Source organism: Hemitrygon akajei, chromosome 4, assembly GCF_048418815.1.
Source record: "Hemitrygon akajei chromosome 4, sHemAka1.3, whole genome shotgun sequence".
NCBI classification, from domain to species: Eukaryota; Metazoa; Chordata; class Chondrichthyes; order Myliobatiformes; family Dasyatidae; genus Hemitrygon; species Hemitrygon akajei.
The window spans coordinates 175,606,740-175,620,704 of record NC_133127.1 but is presented as its reverse complement, the minus strand read 5'-3'; the positions used below and the strand labels follow the sequence as shown (position 1 = coordinate 175,620,704).

Below are 13,965 nucleotides of genomic sequence, written 5' to 3'. Positions count from 1 at the left end.
AGTCTCTCTATTAGGAAATCTCTTACACCCCAGGTGGCTAATGATTACATCCGCCATAGGTGAGATTGTGGATACTGGGCAGGGGCAGGGGCATCACTCGTGTACCACTTTCCTCCTGCATTCTTTCTGCCACTCCTCTCCAGGTTCCACCATGGCTCTCGGGTTCTGGGACACCTTGCTTCCCCTCCTCTGGCACCTGCTGCTGCCGTCTGTTTGCAAGATTGTGCAGCTTCGGTAAAGAAGTTTACACATCAAGCTGAAACCAAGTGTTTTCTGCCCATATCCCAGTACCTGCTTGGCTCTCATTGTATCCGCTCAGCTGCTCAAAGTTCAAGTAAGTTTTATTATCAAAGTACATAATGTCACCATATACAACCCTGAGGTTCATTTTCTTGTGGGCATACTCAAGAAAACTATGAAAATATTAACTATATCAGAATCAATGAAAGACCACTCAAGAAGCTACTGTACAGAGAATTACCAGTTCATATATATAAATAACTCTGGGCACACTGTGCCAGCCACCAAACACCTATTTAACACAGAGAATACTGATGCTGGAACACAGAGCAACAATCTCCACACTCCAGCATCCACAATCTCTTGTGTCTCCATCATACTGTTCTACTGTGAAGTCTCTTCAAATCATGACAAATTTGAAGAAGACTTGCCTCTCTCATTTGGATAGGTACATGGATTGGAGGGGTATGGAGAGCTATTCAGGAACTAAGCAGATTAATAGTTTGGCACAGACTAGAGGGGCCAAAGGGCCTGTTTCTATGTCTCTCTTTGACAGGCAGTGTCAAAGAGGGCTGGTCCCTACCCCAGCCCTGCTCCAAAGATGTTGCTCAAACCACAAGGCTCCTCCAGTGGACTGTTTATTGCTGCCCATTTACCTTCACTCTTGCTTTAACTCTTCCCAGACTCTACCACTCACGTACAAGCTAGTGGCTAATTAACCCTACCAGTCAGATTTCTTAAAAATGTTGGGGGAAACCGTGCAAACAGGGAAACACACACAGTCACAGGGAGAACGTGAAAAGTCCATGCATAGTGGCAGAGGTGAAGATTGAACCCTAGTTACTGGAGCGGGAGGTAGCATCTCCATCCACTGTGCTCCTGCTGCCTCAAGTGGAAGAGTGCAAACAGCCAGGGGAGAGGAACTGTTGAAGGAAACTAGATCAGGCAAGGAGCTTTTCCTTATAGGGGCAGAATCAGGCCATTCCTTCATGGCTCTCAATCTCATTCTCCTGCCTTCTCCCCATAACCTTTGATCCCCTTATGAATCAAGAACCTATCACCTCTACTTTAAATATAGCCAAACCATCTGGAATGCGGTTGAAATAAACAAAAAAGGAATAAAAAAGATTGTAGGCTTATGACTAGAAGGTGAGATTAAGTTGATAATTGCAAACTCCTCATGATTCAATAAAGGCCTTCAAGGAAGGAAACCTGCCAGCCTTATTTAGTCTATATTTATCTCCAAACTCGCCAATGAGGTTGACTCTTAACCAACACTTAAGTGGTCCATTCAGTTCAGAGAGTCCATTCTATCTGTACCCTTTGAAGATGCTGCTGCAGGCAAGATGGGATGGACATGACAGGAAGAATTTCAACCACTCTCTCAATGTGGTAGTCCAGGTAAACTGACTCAACAACTTTACAAGGATTTTGTATGCAGCTCCAGCGCGTCAGAAGCCAGAAAAGCCAATGTTTCTCATTCAAGTAAGGTGGTTGAAGTAGCTTCTGCACAGGATACATATGAGAGTCTTCCCTGAGGCAGCAGTGGGCAGAAAATTAGGAGGTAGGACAGAGATCTGCTGCACACGCACAAAATACTAGCAGAATTCTGCAGATCAAGCAGCATCTCTGAGGATTGATGAAGGGTTTTGGCCCGAAACGTTGACTGTTCATTTCCCTCTTCGCTCGCTGCCTGACCTGCTTAGCTCCTGTGCATTTTGTGTGTGCTGCTGAAAATTTACAACGTCTGCAGAACTTCATGCTGGTGTGGTTAGAAAGACAATTTAAAAAGAAGAAACTGGGTCAGTGGAAGTTTGACCTCCATAGTGACAACAATCCAAGCAAGTGGGAGCAGCTGAAGATCTTAAGACAACGGAGCAGAAATAGGCAATTTCTTGCAAAATGATACTTTCAATCCTTCCTGCCTATGCCAGTGCATTGAAAGAGTTAATCCCACTCCCCTGCAATCCCTTCTGAACATTATTGAGACCATTTCAACCACCTTTCAGAGAGTGCACTGCAATGCTGCATTCAAAGAGAAGGCTCCTCATTTTGCCTTGGGTTCTTCTGCTGATTAGTATAAATTTATTGTCTTCTTGCTACTAACTGTTCAGCCCTTATTCACATCTTGGGCATTGTTATTAAATTTCCTGAGCTGTACCTTCAAGGTGCATTACATCAGCAACGCTACTGCACACAATTGCCGTTATAACTCTCCAGCTGTCTTCCAAGGTTGACGTCAATAGTTTGGGATCTACTATTAGATTGATGTTCAAAATTAGTTGTCACCTGCTGCCAATTATTGGAGTCCAGTCTCTGAAAGCATTAAGCCGTTGCATAAATCCACAGAATTAGCAAATTTTCTTTGCAGAATACCTGGCAAGTACATTTGAGAAAACCCATTAACTAAAAGATCTTTAATTAAGCACTTGAAATTAGTGTTTTAAAAAGAATTATTGGCTCTCATTTATATTGTAATTTATTGCTTGAGTTTCGCAGATCTCATGTTTGAAACTAACCTGGTATGGATCGTAGGTGATGGAGGTACCAACTAAGATTTTGTTGTTGTTGTTAAATCAAGTCCAACTCTTCGTGACCTCATGGACTATGGGGTCCATAGGGTTTTCATGGCAAGATACAGAAGGCCTTTCTTCAGTGGAGATACTGCTGCTGCCCAGGTTGGATTTGAACTCAGGACCATCTGCCTTGAAGTCCAGTGCTGATCCCACTACACCACCAGCCGGCCCACACCAACTAAGATAGGAACCTACTAATGCAATGACTTCTGATTTTTGTAATCCTTAAGGTGTATAAACTTAGTCAAATAGTAAATATCAGTAAACATGATATTTTTAAAAGAGTGTGATTGGCTAAGTGTGTGGCAACTCAGCTAATAACAAAGTGGCATCGCAACAAGGTGCAGCCACTATGTGAGTGGGCCAGTGCAGGAGTGGGAATCTGAGGCTTTGGCTCAAGAGGCTTCAGCAAGGAGGCACAGGTGACGAGCAGGCAAGGCTTTTGTACAGTAGTTAAATAAAAAGCCACCAAACTTCAACTAATCCAGTTAATGCAGAATCAGGTGATGTGTTGTAGGTGCATAATGCAGGAGCTGGCAGACCCCATCGCGGTTCCTGGTCACCACATCTGCAGCACTTGTCGGCTGCTCGAGGAACTCAGTTGATGACCTGAGATCTGAGCTTCAAACACTAAAATGCATCAGGGAGGGGAGAGTTACCTGGATCCTCTGTTTCAGCGGGCAGTCATACTCATTGGCTTAACTACTTGAAATTCAGTCTGTGGCCAGGGACAAGACAGTGTAACTGCAAGTGAGGCAGGTAGGAGGATCCCAGAGTAGTGCTGGAGGAGCCTCAGCCCTTGAACTTGTCCAGCTGTTGCTCCCTGTGTGGATAAAAGTGGGGACAGACTGAACTGTGGCCATGTGGTTCAGGGAACCCATCAAGAGGGGCAAGGAAGAGAAATTTAGTTCTAGTTGTAGATAGTATAATTGGGGAATAGACACAATTCTCTGTTGCAATGATTGAGAGTCCTGAAGACATTAATGTCTGCCTAGTACTCTTTAGGGCATCTCATCTGACCTGCAGAGGAAACAGGAGCGTGGGCAGTGGTGGGGGTGGGTGGGGGGTGGTAATGAGAGGAAGATCCAGTTGTTGTGGTCCACGTGGGTACCAATGACATAGGAAGAACAAGGAAAGAGGGAAAGAGCTCAGGGAATTTGAGCAGCCAGGGACTAAATTAAAATGAAGGATCAAAAATCTAATTATCTCCAGATTGTCACCTGGGCCATGTACAATTTGACACAGGGTTAATAAAATCAGAGTTACTGTAAGTGTGCAGTGTGAGAGAACTGGGCTTGAATTCCTGGGGCACTGGGGAAGGAGGGAATTGTTCCGATGGGATGGGCTCCACCTGAACCATGTGATACTAGGTCTTAGCAAATCACATAACTATGATTGTGGACAGGGCTTTAAACAACAGTAGGAGTGGGTTCAATAGCTTAGAAAAGTACAAATAAAGTAAAAGGGAAGGAGAGTGCAAGAAAGATTACTAAAATCTCTAGAATAAAGAATAAGACAAAGTTTAAAAAGCTAAGAAGTTAACTTCAGGCAACATGGAGACAAAATTGAGAAGAATGGTGACTACAGGATTGAAAATTTTATACATGCATGCATAAAATACACAAAATAAGGTAGATGTGCTTATAGTACAGTTAGAACTTGGCAGGTATGACTGAGTGACTGGCATCATTGAGTCACGGCTGAAAAAGGATCACAGCTGAGAGCTTAACATCTAAGGATATACAGTACATACTATTGAAAAGGCAGGCAGCTGGGCAGAGGAGGTGGGGTGGCTCTCCAGGTATAAAGATTAAATCATAAGACCATAAGACATAGGAGCAGAATTAGGCCATTTGGCCCACTGAGTCCGCTCCACCATTTAATCATGGCTGATTCTATTTTCCCCTCCACAGCCCCACTCCCCAGCCTTCTTCTCATGGTCTTTGATAACATGTCCAATCAGGAACCATTCAAACTCTGTCTTGAATACTCCCAACGACCTGGCCTCCACAGCTGCCTGTGGTAATAAATTCCACAAATTCACTACCCTCTAGCTAAAGAAATTTCTCCACATCTCTATCCAGCAGCTGTAACCTCTTATCCTAGACTCTCCCATCATGGGAAACATCCTTTCTACATCTACTTTGTCTAGGCCGTTCAACATTCAAAAAGTTTCAATGAGGTCCTCACTCATCCTTCTAAATTGCAGTGATTACAGACCCAGGGCTATCAAACGTTCCTCATATGATAACCCTTTCATTCCCAGAAGCATTCTTGTGAATCAAATCCACAGAAAGACGCAACATAGAATCAGAAGATGCAAAATCTTGTGGGTAGAGTTAAGAAACCGTAAGAGCAAAAGAAGAGTTATATATAGGCCTCCAAACAGTGGCTTTTAAAAGTTAACAGAAGGCAACTAAAGCAATTAGGACAGAAAAAATTAGATATGAAGGCAAGTTAGCCAATAATATAAAACATGACAGCAAAAGTTTTCAGATACAGTATAAAAAAGAGAGGAAAGGCTGGACATCAGACCACTGGAGAGGTAGCAATGGGGGACACACAAACTGCGGATGAATTGAATAAGTATCTTGTGCATGTCTTCACTGTAAAAAGCACCAGCAGTATGCCAGAAATTCGAGACTCAGGGAGCAGAAGTGGATGTAGTCACTATTACCAAGGAAAAAGTGCACGGGAAGCTGAAACGTCTAAAGTTAGACAAGTCACATGGATCAGATTAACTAACCGCACAGTTCTGAAAGAGGTAGCTGGAGAGATTGGGAAGGCATTAGTAGTGATCTTTCAAGAATCCTTAGAGTCTGGAATGGTTCTGGAGAACTGGAAAATCACAGATGTCACTCCATTTTCAGAAGGGAGTGAGACAAAAGATGGGAAATTATAGTCAGTTACCCTGACTTCAGTGTGTTTGGTAAGATGTTAGCGTCCATTATCAAGGATGAAGTTTCAGGGCATTTGGACGCACAGCATAAAATAGGCCAAAATCAACATGGTTTCCTTAAGGGGAAATCTTGTCTGACAAATCTGTTGGAAGTCTTTGAAGAAATAACAGGCAGGATGAACAAAGCTAAGCAGAAGCCCTTGAGTCTGCACAACCCAACCGAAATTAATGGGACCTAGCTACGTGTACAGAATGAAATAACTTTAATACTCAATTCTGGAAGCAGAAAGCACCAAATGCAGCAACAACGAAAACGCAGGAGGAATTCATTGGGTTGGGCCGCACTGGTCGAGATGGGGATAGATGGAAAAGGCAAAGAGCTGAGGAAGAAGGAATCTGATAAAATAAGAGAAGGAGGTGTGGAATAAGAGAGAGACGTGCAAATCGTGAGGATGGGTCAGCAGAAGAGGAGTGAGGGAATGAGGGAAAACAAAGGGTTAGGGAAGGAATAAAGAAAAACAGAGAGATTATGTTTCCAGAAGTTGGGGAAATAAAAGTTGATCGTACCAGGTTGAAAAATACCAAGGTGGGATATGAGGCGCTGCTCCTCCACCCCGCATCTGGGTTCAATGTGAAAAACTTGTCAATGAAGGAATTGAAAGGGTGGCTACCGGGAGGCTCTTGGCTGTGGCTGCAGACTCATGCTTTATACATACTGCACAAAAGGACTGGTGTCAGGAGTGTATCCTTTGGAAGAGCCATCAGATCTAGAATGGATCAGCCTGGACCTCCCAGATATCTCAGGCTGCCCGTGCCATGTCTGCTGGCACTTACTGACATCCGAGTTACAAAAGGATTGAAAACAATAAACACTAAAACTGCTGGAAAACAAATTGTATAAAGCTATTCCCGGGATACCACTGAGTGCAGGTAATCAGCAATTTTTATTGCATCCTCTTATCGTCAGCCTTGCGTGGTGACAGACATTTTTTTAAATAAGTGTTTATAAATATGCAGTTATGGCAACCCATGTTGTTTTACTTGAATAGTCCCAAGATGACTCAAGGGAGGTGTGGGCCCATACATCCACTGGCTTGCTTCAATAGCGCAATATAAATGTTGGAATTTCTCCAGCAGTGTATTTACAGGAGGCAACAACGTAACCTATTGTGTCCATGACAGCCCAAAATAAACCAGATTAATCCAACTTTCCTGTTCTTGGTGCCTCAGTCAGCAAGTTAGCCAAGGCAATGAGCTTTCCATTTTCACCAATACTTCCACTAGTCTTTTCCCTACCCAGTCTGCATTATCTAGAAAACTAACTGCTGCTTCATCCAAGCTTAGGATGTCAGCACACATCACACGCAAGAGGCTGGAGGAACGCAGCAGGTAAGGCAGAATCTATGGAGGGAAATGACTTCATCGGGCCTCCAGGTCAGGGGTTCCCAACCTGGGGTCCATGGACCCCTTGCTTAATGGCATTGGTTCATGGCGTAAAAAATGGTTGGGAACCCCTGCTCCAGGAGAACATGTGGTCAAAGAACCAGAGATCATCTGAAGATCACAGAAAGGGAGTAGAGAGCGAGAGGATCCCACTGAACTCCCATCAAAAAGAGCACGAGAACTTCTTCAGGGTAGGCACACATCGAGGCGACTTCACAGTGGAGCAGGGAAACAGAAACACAAGAGGTTCAGCAAATGCTGGAAGTCTAGAGCAACACAGGCAAAATGCTGGAGGAAAAGTCCTGATGAAGACTCTTGACCTGAACTGCCAGTGGTTCGTTCCCCCTCCTTTGAGGCTGCCTGACCTGCTAAACTCCTCCAGCATTTTGTGTGCGTTGCTCCAGATTTCCAGCTTCTGCAGTCAGTCTCTCTCACTCTCTCCTGTGTCACCATTACACCACATTGCCTTTTGGCTTAACAAGTCAATGCCAGCTAGCAGGGCAAATCCATTTCCTACTCATTTTCTCTCTAACCTATTCACTTTGCATTTCCATCAATTCTATCCAATTTCTACCACTCACTTACACACCGGGGGAGGGGGGGGGTAATTCACAGTGGCCAGATAACTTAGCAATCTGCCACTTTGTGACATGAGAGGAAACCACCATGCAGTACAAGGAGAAAATGCAAAGCCACGCGAACAGCATCAGAGGTGAATAGAAGACCATGAGATCATAAGACACAGGCCATTTAGCCCATCGAATATGCTCTGCCATTCTGTGCATAATCACAGTTAGTTCAAAGTTCAAAGCAAATTTCTTAAACCTGCATATCAAACAAAACAGCATAATCAAAAGTACTATTGCACACACAAATATAACATTCAACCACAATTATTTGTCCCAAAAAAATCACAGAAGAACGTTCTTATAACTTTCTTGCTCTTCTGTAATTACATCCTGTTAAGTCAGCATAAATACAACCCAGTTTGCTTCTGGCCATTGGATTACTAAACCATGTCTTATAGGTTTTGACAGCTCCACTTTACACAGACAGCAGTGATTTGAGTTTGCAGACTGTGCTCACAACTAAAATATGCAGACATTGCCAATTTGTTCTTACCAGGGAAAGTATCGCTAGTCTTATCAGATTGTTCTAGACTAAATTAAAGCAGAAGATCTTCAAAAAGAATATTCAAGTAAATTTTAACAATGTGTACTGAGCAGTCAGTCGATAAGAGTTTATCGTGCAGCTTTGGCGAACCACAGCTCTGATGATATTGCATAAATCACATTTTACGCACTCTGAGCACTGTGTGAGAGAGGGATAAAAAGGCCATTAGGGAAAGTTCATGCACTCATAATGCATTACGCACCCAAGTTGTGACATTTTATCCCATTCACAGTTCACTGACCTCCCATCAGCTTGCAGATAGCGGTAGAATCTGGCCACGTTAGCGCCCGGCACAAGCTCTTGCAAGATCGAAACAAAAAGCTGGCAACAGTGAACTGCAATGTGGCTCAGCAAGGGTTCGCAAAAGCAAGGACTCCTGCCTGCTTTCTGTAATTAGCAGCCAGATTAGCTTACTGTTCCCTTCAGATGAGGGAGGCAAAGCTCCAACACCACCTCCCCACCAAGTCCAAAATGAGCTTTAAAATCTTACTTTTAGATCTCCCTATAAAGATCCTCCCCATTTTCCGGCTTCGTTATAAGCAGGAGTAATTTTGTTGATGAATAGGCCCATTAGATGCCAATCATTTGCTGAGTAAATTGCTTTCCCCTTCAACCATCGACTGAACAATTTTCTGTTGGCTCCTTTTGTTTGGGCGATACAATGTGACTTTTGCTATCTCTATTTCCTGTTTATTTGGATACAGTATTTCCAAGCAAATCTAATCTCCTATTGATGCTATGGGCAACACCATTCCCATTCTCAAACTAAACAAGGTCGGCTTAACGCTAAGAACACAGCTTTCAAATAAATCTGCCTTCACTGTATTTTTCTGTTTTGCTGGATAAACATTGCAACTTGCAGTGTGCTGGGGGGAAATTTTTTTAAATCTATCGCCACAGCTTATGGTTACAGCTGTACTCCTTAATACTGCACAGCTAATGTCATCTTTTCCCCGAGCTGAAACAGTGTTTTTCACTTTATGTTATTGGAAATGCAAAAAAAAAAATCAGAGGCAGGTGCAGTTCAGAGTCCCGAGGCATAAAAACAGAAAATGCTGAAAAAGATTCAAGGTGTTGGGCAGAACCTTGTGGAAAATGAAACAGAGTTAGCATTTTTTTTTTTAAAAAAAAGGACAGTCCCTTGGAATCAAGGGTGGAGTACTCCCACTCCAACTCTCCAGCTTTTCACATAACTGAGGAGCCAATATGGGTCCCACAGCCTCTCCGCAAAGGTGGAGATTGATGACAGCCTGGGAGGTGATGCACCCACTTACACATAAAGAGTATGGAGATAATTTACAAGGATGTTTCTGGGACTTGAGGACATGGAAAGGTTGAATACATCAGGAATTTATTCCCTTGACTGTAAGAGACTCGGGGGGGTGGGGGGGGGGAAGCTGTGGGAGTATTTGATGCTGGTACACAAAATTATGAGGGGTAGAGATAGGGTAAGTGCAAGCACTGAGGTTGGGTGAGACTAGAACTAGAGATCATAGGTTAAGGGTGAAAGGTGAAGGGGGAACATCTTCACTCAGTGTGATGAGAGTGTAGAATGGGCTGCCAGTGGATGTGGTGACTGCAGATTCAATTACAACATTTAAGAGAAGTTTGGAGAAGTACATAGATGGGAGGGATATGGAGGGCCATGGTCCAGGTATGGAGTCAATGGGACTAAGCAGAATAACAGTTCAGTATGGACTAGATGGGCCGAAGGGCCTGATTCTGTGCAGTAGTGTTCTATAACTCTATTCCGCCATTTACGCTAAATATCTTGGTGCTTTCTTTGACTCCTTGTTCTCAACGTGTTTCCAAGTGCGCCTCTTCCACAGTGAGAGGTCTTCGGCTACGGATTCCATTGAGCTGTTTGAGGATCCTACCTATCAAGGAGCTCTGTGAAAATCTTACTACTTTTCCACCATCCACCTGGTCTTCTCTTCAGAATCAGATCAGTTTTATTATCACTGACATATGTTGTGAAATTTGTTGTTTTGCAGCAGCAATACAGGCAATACAAAACAAATGTATTTTAATGTACAAGTTACAATGAGATATATATTTATTAAAAATTAAATAAGTAGTGCAATAAGGGAGAAAAATAGCATGGTAGTGTTCATAGACCATTCAGAAATTTGTTCCTTAAATGTTGAGCGTGTGTCTTCAGGTTCCTGAACCTCCTCTCTGATGGTGGTAAAGAGAAGGGGACATGTCCTGCGTGTCACAACAGAGAAGAGCATTTCTGTTTTGGGAGTCTGACCAACCATTGACGTGGCCTTATCAAATTTCTACGTAAATGATGCTTCCTGGCACTTCACTGTGTTATGACAACAGAGCGTGGAGAGCATGGAGTCTTTTCCACCCTTGGCCGAGGACAACTGGTGCTTCTCCCTCTGGGACACGAGGCAAGGTTTTGTCAGTGTCGGTGGAGATATCCTCTGTAAACTCAGCCATTGCTTCCAGGGATGGAGCAGGTGCACCGATGACAGTGATGTGCTGGTTCAGCACGAGAGTCAACCAGAGGGTCATCAGTAGTTCACTCATCCCATGGGGCGGGTGTCATGAGCTCATTCTCAATAACAAAGCTCACCGCATTCCTTTTCCAGTTTACCCTCCCTGAAGGAGATCACGCACCTACTGCATTGTTCTCAGAGCTGGCCACCTCTTGCTCATGCTGGGTGGGAACATCAGGGTCAAAGTTCATGGAGTACGGGAGTGAAAAGAGGTTTGACTTTGTTGTCGTTGGGACTGTCCACGACAGACTTGGTGCTTCGGGTCGCCATCTTCACTTCAAGGTGGGCTCACACACAGCTGCCTTGTACTCTGCCTCTTCCTCACTATCTCCCCACTCTTCTGATCCCTCACCTTTAATCATTCCCTCTCCTCCAGCGTCTTACATCATCAAACCGCCTACCACCCTCGCTCAGACCTTTTCAGGAAATCGAAAGAGGGTGATAGACTCAGCTAGCTCCATCGTGGGCTGGCTACTCTCGATGGAGGGGAGGGCACTAGCGTCCCCTCCATCAAGAATATCTTCAAAACTTAATGCCCTCAAAAGGCAGTGTGCATCATGAAGGACCCAACACCACATAGGACATGCCCTCCTCTCATTACTAATGTCAGGGAGCAGGTGCAGGAGTTTGAAGACACACACTCAATGTTTTAGAAACAGCTTCTTCACCTCCACCATCAGTGTATATACATACACTGAATTGCTTAATGTAATTTATAGTACATTTCATGCATTGAACTGCACAGCTGTCACAAAACAACACATTTCACATATACTGTATGTCAGTGATAATAAACCTGATTCTGATTAATAAACTCGTCTCGAACTTTCAGCCAAATGATAGTAACGATTTTAACAGACATTTTGACGACAGCCTCTGCCATCTTCATCAGGGATTATGTCTAGGTATGTCTAGTCCGGTGGTATTTATACCCCCATCATCTATCCCTCCTGATTGGATGAGGACTAACCAATCAGGTTTCTGCTGACCCACCCTGTTTATAATCTATTTTCAGTTCTTACTTGGAGCGAGACCTTCAGCTTTGTTAAAATTCTTTTTCTCTAGTTTTATTTCAATGGCTTCCTTCATCATGTGGTCCCCAAAGCCATTGGCGCATCACAGTAATCTTGTGCCGTCAAAGACAATCCTATGGTAATTGTGAATGCAATGTTCTGCTACTGTCGATTTCGCCGGGTAACACAAACGGGTACACGTCCTGTGCCCCCTGATGTGGGGTTCCACTGTGTGCCTTGTATGGTCAATATATGCTGCTCTGCATTCACAGCGAATCCTATAAACACCAGCCATCCTGAGTCCCAGGTCATCTTTGATCCACATAAGCTGTGATTTGTGCTTCCTTACAGGATTGCAGATGGTATTAATCCAGAGTTTCTTCAGGACTCTGGCAATCCTTCCAGAAATCGTGGAAATACAGGGAAGACAGGCAGCAGGGAGAGGCTCCTCCTCATTGTCAGGCTTCCTGGTTTTTCTGTCAGCCCTTTTAAGGTCCCAATTGATTTCCTTCACCTTGTAGCCATTCTGTAGGAACATTGTACATAACCGTCTTTACTTCCTTAAGAAGACTTTCCAGGTTCAAAATAGTTTTTGCAAGGTTAATTAAAGTAGAAAGAACTGTTCTACATTGGGAGACATGATGGTGCCTGTTATTGTTGAGGTACAAGTCCGTGTGAGTGGGTTTCTGATAGACGCTACGTCCGAGGCTACCATCTGGTTTCGGTCGCATTAGAAAGTCCAAGAACGGGAGGCAACCATTCTTCTCCATCTCCATCATAAATTGAATACGTGGATTATGCTGTTCAGATGGTCATGGAACTGTTGGGAGTCACTACCACCTCTCTTCCCCATATTTCCACGGTTTCTGGAAAGATCGCCAGGATCTTGAAGAAATACCAGATTAATACCATCCACAAAAACCCGTAAGGAGGCTCAAATCACAGCCTGAGCACAGGAGGTGGAGCTGTTTGGGTTACCCGGAGAAATCGGCAGCAGAACATTCCATTTGCAAAGGTAACAGGATCAACATCCACAGCACAAAACTACTGTGCCATGCCAATGGCTTTTGGGACTGCCTGGTGAAGGAAGCCATTGAGATAAAACCTGAGAAAAAGGATTTTAACAAAGACAAAGATCTCACTTTAAATAAGAACTGGAATTCGATGGTAAACAAGGTGGGACAGTGGAAACCTGAATGGATGAGGATTGAGCAATCAGAGGGGACAGACAAGCATCATCCCTGATGAAGATGGAAAAGTTTGTCATCAAAACATTGGTTAAAATCGATACCAGTACCTGGAGGGAAGCCTGAGAAGACTTTATCATCATACATGCTGGGAAAGCACAAAATCCTTTTCCGATTCTGATTACCAACATCTACAATATCCCTTCCTTCTTTTGCATGCTAGTGCATTTGAGGCCTTTCTCCCTTGAGCTGACCATCCAGCTCCTCCTGCAGACCCTCTGCTATCCAGCTTCTATAGCCTCTCTTCACCAGCACCCCTGAAACTCACATCTTCCAAATGCTCTCAAGACCGCCCCCCCCCCCCCCATTCTCCAGCCCCTAGAAAGACCCTGTGCAGTATAGTTGAGCGAGGTTACCTCAGCTGTGGCTGGGATCCAGGTCGGCTGATGGGAGTAGCCTTGAGTCAGTGGGCAGGCATTGTGGCAAAGTATTGAGGCTTCAATGGACAGGATCAGAAGAGGCTAAAGAGGGTCGTAAGACTAGCTAGCTCAATCACGGCCACAAATCTCCTCACAAGAGGGCACCCTCAAAAGGTGGCACCTCAAGGCAGCAGCATCCATCATTAAGGGCCCTCATCTTCTGATGAAATATGGTCTCTGGTGCACCTTCTTCATGATTGCATTGGTACATTGGTCCCAGGTCAGATCCTCTGAGATGTTAACATCCAGGAACTTGAAGCTGCTCATCTTTTCGCCCACTGACCCCTCAATAAGGACTGATGTGTGTTCGCCTGATTTCCCTTTCCCGAAGTCACAATCAGGTCCTTGGTCTTACTAATGTTGAGTGTGAGATTAATGCTGTATCACCACTCAACCATCTGATCTACCTCGCTCTTGTAAAACTTCTCATCACAGTCTAAGGTTCTAA

At 44.1% G+C, this 13,965-nt stretch overlaps 1 protein-coding gene across 7 annotated transcripts in view; it reads right to left on the bottom strand.

The window, feature by feature from the left end:
• The window catches only part of LOC140726980 (CRACD-like protein), a 197,991-nt gene that overhangs the window by 102,751 nt on the left and 81,275 nt on the right, over window positions 1-13,965 (bottom strand). The gene's annotated exons all lie outside the window — the stretch shown is intronic.